Source organism: Rattus norvegicus, chromosome 8 (assembly GCF_021556685.1).
Source record: "Rattus norvegicus strain SHRSP/BbbUtx chromosome 8, alternate assembly SHRSP_T2T, whole genome shotgun sequence".
In the NCBI taxonomy this organism is placed as follows: Eukaryota; Metazoa; Chordata; class Mammalia; order Rodentia; family Muridae; genus Rattus; species Rattus norvegicus.
Window position 1 is genome coordinate 90,895,542 of NC_141541.1, and position 6,793 is coordinate 90,902,334.

At 40.5% G+C, this 6,793-nt stretch overlaps 1 non-coding gene across 1 annotated transcript; it reads left to right on the forward strand.

Annotated features, from left to right (window-relative positions):
- Nucleotides 1-858: 858 nt before the first annotated feature.
- On the forward strand, nt 859-990 carry LOC120094494 (small nucleolar RNA SNORA17). The gene has a single exon (XR_015628333.1). It is a non-coding gene; the product is annotated as a small nucleolar RNA SNORA17 (small nucleolar RNA).
- The last annotated feature ends 5,803 nt before the right edge of the window (nt 991-6,793 follow it).

Consider the following 6,793-nt stretch of genomic DNA (forward strand, 5'->3'; position numbering starts at 1 on the left):
TCTTAATCAACCGGTAAGACTTGGCTTTAGCAACATGGCATGATGGTGCTTCTGAGTCAGTGGTTCTTAGCCTTTCTTAACGCTGAGATGCTTCAGTACAGGTCCTCATGTTGTGTAACCATTAGCCAGAAAATTATTTCATTGCTACTTCATAACTGTAATTTTACTAGTGTTATAAATTGTAATGTAAATATCTGATATGCAGGGTATCTGATATGCGACCCCTGAGAAAGGGTCATTTGAACCCAAAGGGGTTATTACTTCAGGTTGATAACTTTGAAATTAAATTTGAGGGCTTGAGGAGTCATATCTATAACAAATAATCATTCTACTTACTATAATGAGAAATCATTCAAGTGTCCAAAATTCTATTATTTTGCTTAGAGAAATTATGCTTAACAGGTATAGCTTACCTGCTTAAGGAGAAAATAGCAAGGTACCAAATGTGTGTGTGTGTGTGTGTGTGTGTGTGTGTGTGTGTGTGTGTTTACCATACTCTCTTCATAAGGTTGTACTTTTAATTGATATTCATATCACTAAAGTTTTATACAATAATGGTATTTTATTAACTTTAAATTACATACCAATCTATTAAAAGAAAATATTAAGAAAATTACAGTCAAAAGGAGTGGATATTTAAAGTTTAGAAGAACACTTAGAACACTGGCTACTTAATGTCATATTTACACCAGCAGCCCCTAGATACCTATATGATGGATAGCTACAGCATCCACAGAAACTTACAAACATCTGCTAGGTATATAATGATGACATTTCAATAGTAAGTACTGAATATATACTTTAAATACTAAACGTGCTATATTTTGATAAATTTGGAGAGGTTCAAATACCATAAGCACTACCTAGTGGCAATGCAAATATGGCTGCTGTGTCACATCCGAGTCAGTAGGTGGCAGAATGGAGAGAGGCTATGTCTATGCTCAGTGTTCTGACTTTTATGAACATCTGAATTATTAATAGCCTAACATTCTCTGAAAAAAATTAGCCTGCATGACCACCAATCCAGTGCCAGGCGGCTTGGACAGAGAGCTAGCCTGAGACAACTACCAGTCCAGTGCCAGGCACTCCTAGATGGGCTATCAGGACAGAAAGCAAGACAGAGACTAGTAGAATCTTGCCAGTGACCATAGGCCTGAGGCAGAAGAGAGCCCAAGACAGTTGGGTCTCACATGGGACCACATGGGAAGCAGGCTGAAAGGATTAAGCCTGAGATGACCATCAAACAGGTACCATGGGGCCTTGACAGGGAGCTGGCCTGAAATGACTACTAGTCAGTTGCCATGTGGACCTGGGGTTACAGACTGTGCCTGAGTTGATCCCTGCCCAGTGCCTTAAAGAAAGAGCAAATCATAGCATTTCTGAGATGACCTCAGAGGCTCAGAAACCCCAGGCACCACAAAGAGGAACAAATAAATTGTGGTGACATGTAAGAGAACAAGGACCAGAAGGATGTGGGCACAACGAGGAGAGGCAGAACTGGAGACTAGAGGGTATGAGGAACAGCCTGATGTAAGTAGCCAATGATGCCACCTGGGACCATGGTGTGGTCCCAGTCCATGCTGCCACCTCAGGCCACATCTGTCTCTGTGGCTCTGAAGCAGCAGGTCACGAAAGACCAGGCAGACAGCCTTAAACTGGGAAGTTGCCCAGGGACCTGTCAATGTCTGAGGGCTATGCAGAACAGGTTCCTCTCCTCTCTGGGGCGTCCTCAGAGAGCTGGTCCTGGGGTCACGAGAGTAGGAGGAGAGATGAGCCTGCCCCTAGCCAGTTGCAGTACTTAGAATAGTGAGCCAATCACATTGAGGGAGTTGTAGGCAATAGGCCCTCAAGGGTACTAGCATGGGAGAGCTGATCCTACTACTTCTTGTCTCTCATGTAGTGGCATGAACAAAGGAGAGATAACCTCCTTGTCCCTCCCCCTCACCACCTATGGCAGGCTGTCCCTGGGGTTATAAGAACAGGAAAGCTGGTCCTGCCCCTCACCAGCTGCAGCACTTGAGAGAGAAGGCCCTACACATCACCTGAGCAGTACAGTAGAGATTGCCCTGGTGGTAGGGGCATAGGCAAGCCAGCTCCTAGGATGTGAGTGCGGGAGAACTGGCTCTGTCACTCCTCTGCCATGGAGTAACATGGGCAAGGGAGAACCGCCCCCCCCACCTCTTGTCCCTTGCCATCTACAGCAGGCAGGAGAGCTGGCCCCAAGGTCATCAGAGCTGGACAATGTGCCCTAAACCTCACCTGCTGCAGCACTCGGGACGCCAGGTCCTGAACCTTACCTGGGTAACACAGTAGAACTGGCCCTGAGGGAAGGAGTGCAGGTGAGCCTGCCTGGGGGTGTTTGAGAGAGGGAAGGCTGGTGAGCTGACAATCTTCCATTCCTCTCAGGCTCAGATCTAGGGCTTTGAATTGCCCAACTCCAATATCTACTCCATTGATGAACTGCTGGATTTCCTGAAAAGTCTGATCCTAAAGATCTAAATCTACAGGATCTCCATGACACAAGGAGTTCCAGTGAGGTTCCAGGATTGATAGTGTAGCAGAAGCCAGTGTCCTCATAAAAGACCAATGATTCATTGCAACGAACATTTGCAAACAAAGAAGTGTGGACAAGAGTTTACTGCGGAATATACTGTGACACACTGCAGCTTCCACAACCAGATTTCTTTCCTCTGTTAGGGGCAAGGTTGCAAGGCTGGAGGATGGGTACTAGCAGGAAGGAGATGACTGGGACTGAGATACATGCTATGAAATTATAATCAATAAGTTTATAAACATTTTAAACTGAGAAAAGTGAAGGTTGTGACCAAAACACATATACTGTTAAAACATGTGTTATGATGTCATAATGAAACCGATCACTTTTAAATTATTATGCTAATAAATTTTAAAAACATCTTGAAAACACAAAAAATAAGCTAACCTATTTGAAATAACATAGAAGTTGGGAGAAGGGTTAAAGTTAAATCAACTTAGAGTGGCACAGGCTATTCAGGAGTAAGTGAAAGATCCTGGATAGTTTGTCAAATCAATCTCTATTAAAATGTTCAAGGGAAACCAGTAACTAAAGCACATATGGCGTATAACTTGCATACACAGGTGGGAGGAGAAGAAAATCTGGATGCCGAAAGAAATGAAGAACAAAAGTATGATGAAGCGAGCTCAAGCTCTGGGTTTATGAGAGCTGCTACAAAAATCTTTAAATATCCACCCCCAATAGCCTTTCTGTTGCTGTGTGAACTGTGCCATGGGCTACTATTTACAGCAGGGAAGTAGGCAAATGCCAGAAATTTGGGCTTTTGTTTCAGAGGGCTTGGAGTGTACACATTTGGTAGGACTGCACACTTCTGTAAATTTCTTGTGTGAAACACAATTGTTAATACAAAGAATAACAGCAAAAAAAAATGGCTCAGTGAATGGTATTTGTATTTATCAATATGTCACTGTGCCAAAAGTCAAGTTTAAGAATATTATTTTAAAATATAATAATGATTTCGTAGGGAAAGTCTAATGATCAAATGCTAGTGTGTGTGTGCCACATGCATACTGGAGCTTGTGGAAATCAGAAGAGAGCATTGGATCCAAAGAGCTAAAATTACAAGGCTTGTGAGTCATCTGAGCTGGATACTAGAAAATGAACTCAGATACTCTGGAAGAATAGCAAGTGTTGACCTTGGAGTCACGTACCCAGACTCCCTGTAAATGAGAATTATATGAGTTAATGGGAAAAATAGATTGGAGAATTAAGAAATTTCTTTCAGAACATAATGCATCATAATGGCAAATGATCATATTGACATGAATAATTGAGCTGAATAGTCTGATAGACATGCACAGAACTTTAGGATAGTAAATAAGAATACAAATAAATTTGAAGCTATGTCAAATGTGTGTGTGTGTGTGTGTGTGTGTGTGTCTAAAAGAAATTCCAAACACAAGTAATTGGTTTATATATCCCACACCCAAATCATTGCTTTAAAAAAATTAAGAGATAAATTTAAAGTATACATTTAAAATCAAGGTAAATAACAGTATCAGTCAAAAAAACTGAAACAAAATTACACCAAAGCCACTATGTTACAACTCTTCTTGTGGGATGCAATTAAAGAGGTACATAGTAACAAACACACAAGACTGTGAAATGTCACAAAACAGGAAGCCTGACAATAAACTGTCTCTGTGCTTTTTATAAAAATTAAAGAAAGAAAATGTAATATTCTGAGTAGAAGAAGAAAGGAGCATTCATTCAGGAGGTAGAGCGTGTGTGTGTGTGTGTGTGTGTGTGTGTGTGTGTATGTGTATGTGCATACATATACTTAAGATTTCTTGTGTTCATTGGACCAGCATTTTAATTTAATTGCAGACTCATAGACCAGTGTCTTAAGACATTATATAGACCCAAATATATCTATTCATGGCAAAATGTCACTTGCCTATAATCCTGCGAAGATCATGGTAGAAAGTGGGATACCTAAAGAGTAAACACAAATCACTTTCAGAGAGAAAACACTTGAAATAAAGCTTCAGAGAAGTAGCTGCAACATAGATGAATCACATGTAATATATTTTGCTTTTAACGTCAGGGAAAAGAAAATGGGAAGCTACCACTATCTATGATATGCATTTTAGAGTGCCCCAAACACTTTATCTAAGTTTAGCACTTATACTCAGGACTGTACAATTGTACACCATCAGAGTGAGACAGACTCCCAGGTGCTCTAAAAGGCCCAGGATCACAGGCTCTGACACAACCGGGTTCATAGAACCACAGGATCACAGAGGAACCTTTACTCCCAGGAGATGGGACTCACCCAGAATCACTGTATCTGACACACTCAAGATCACAGTTGAGACCACAACATCTTTCCCAGCACCTAGTGTAACTGGGACCCCCATAAGAACCAGGCAAACACAAACCCCCGCCCGGCATGAGTTCCTTCAGGTTTGTACCTGTCTCTAGTACAGACACGGGGATCTGGTTCCCCAACCACTCCTGCAATATCCAGAGAAAGCTTGACTCCCAGAATTTCTGATAAAACAGTATCTCAGGTGCTTGGTCACACCCAGGATCTCAGGATCTCAGGATCCCAGAAGCACTGGATTACAGAGACAGGTGGACTCTGAGGAGTTCTGACACAACCAAAATCACAGGAGGGGTGTGCTCCAGTCAGGGACAGCAGGTCGGCTATCATTAGAGATAATCAGATGGCAAGAGGCAAGTCCAAGAACATAAGCAACAGAAATCAATGCTACTTGACAACATCAGAACCCAGTTCTCCCACACCAATCCCTGGATACCCTGTCACACATGAAAAGCAATATTCCGACTTAAAATCCCATCTCTAATATGATATAGGAATTTAAGAAGGACATAGATAACTAACTTAAAGAAAGGCAGGATAACAAAGACAAGCAATTAGAAGCCCTTAAGGAGTAAATAAATAAATCTCTTAAAGAAATACAGGAAAACACAATCAAACAGGTGAAGGAATTAAACAAAATCATACAGGATCTAAAACAGAAATAGAAACATTAAAGAAAACACAAGAGAGACAACAGTAGAGATGTAAAACCTAAGAAAAAGATCAGGAGTCACAAATACAAGCATCGCCAACAGAATACATGAGATAGAAGAAAGTCTCAGGTGTAGAAGATACCCTAGAAGACCTTGACACAACAGTCAAAGATATTGCAAAAACAAGAAGGTCCCAACTCAAAACATTCAATAAATCAAGGACACAATGAAAAGACCAAACCTAAGAATAATAGGTATAGAAGAGAGTGAAGATTCCCAACTCAAAGAGCCAGCTATAGAATAAAACTTCCCTAACCTTAAGAAAGAGATGCCCACAAACATAAAAGAAGCCTACAGAACACCAAACAGATGGGACCAGAGAAGAAATCCCTCCTGTCACATAATAATTAAAATGCCAAATGCACAAAATAAAGATTATTGATAGCAGTAAGGGAGAAAAGGACAAGTAACATATAAAGGGAGACCCATCAGAATTACACCAGACTTCTTAACAGAGACTATAAAAAAACAGAAGATACCCTAGATGACATACAGACCCTAAGAGAACAAGAATACCAGCCCAGGCTATTATACCACACAAAACGTTCAATTACCATAGAGGGAGAAGCCAAGATATTCCATGATAAAACCAAATTTAAATAATATCTTTCCATCAATCCAGCCATACAGAGGATAAAAGAAGAAAAACTCCAACACAAGGAGGGAAACTATACCCAAGAAAAAGCAAGAAATTAATCTTACAACAAACCAAAAAGAAGAGAACCTCACAAGCATAATTCTACCTCTAACAACAAAAATAACATCAATGGACTCAATTCCCCAATAAAAAGACATATACTAGGAGGCTGGATGTGTAAACAGGACCCAGCGTATTGCTGCATACAGGAAATACAACTCAGTGACAAAGATAAATATTACCTCAAAGTAAAAGGCTGGAAAATATCTTACAGGCAAATGGTCTAGAAACAAGCTGGAGTAGCAATTCTAGTATCTGATAAAATAGACTTTCAACCAAAAGTTATCCAAAAAGATGGAGAAGAACACTACATACTGATCAAAGGAAAAATTCATCAAGGGAAATTCTCCATTCTGGACATCTATGCAATTTAATGGCACCCAGATATGCAAAAGAAACATTAGTGAAGCTCAAAGCACACCATTGAACCTCACCTAATAATAGTAGGAGAGTTTAACAGGCCACTCTCACCAATGGACAGATTATGGAAACAAAATAAGCAG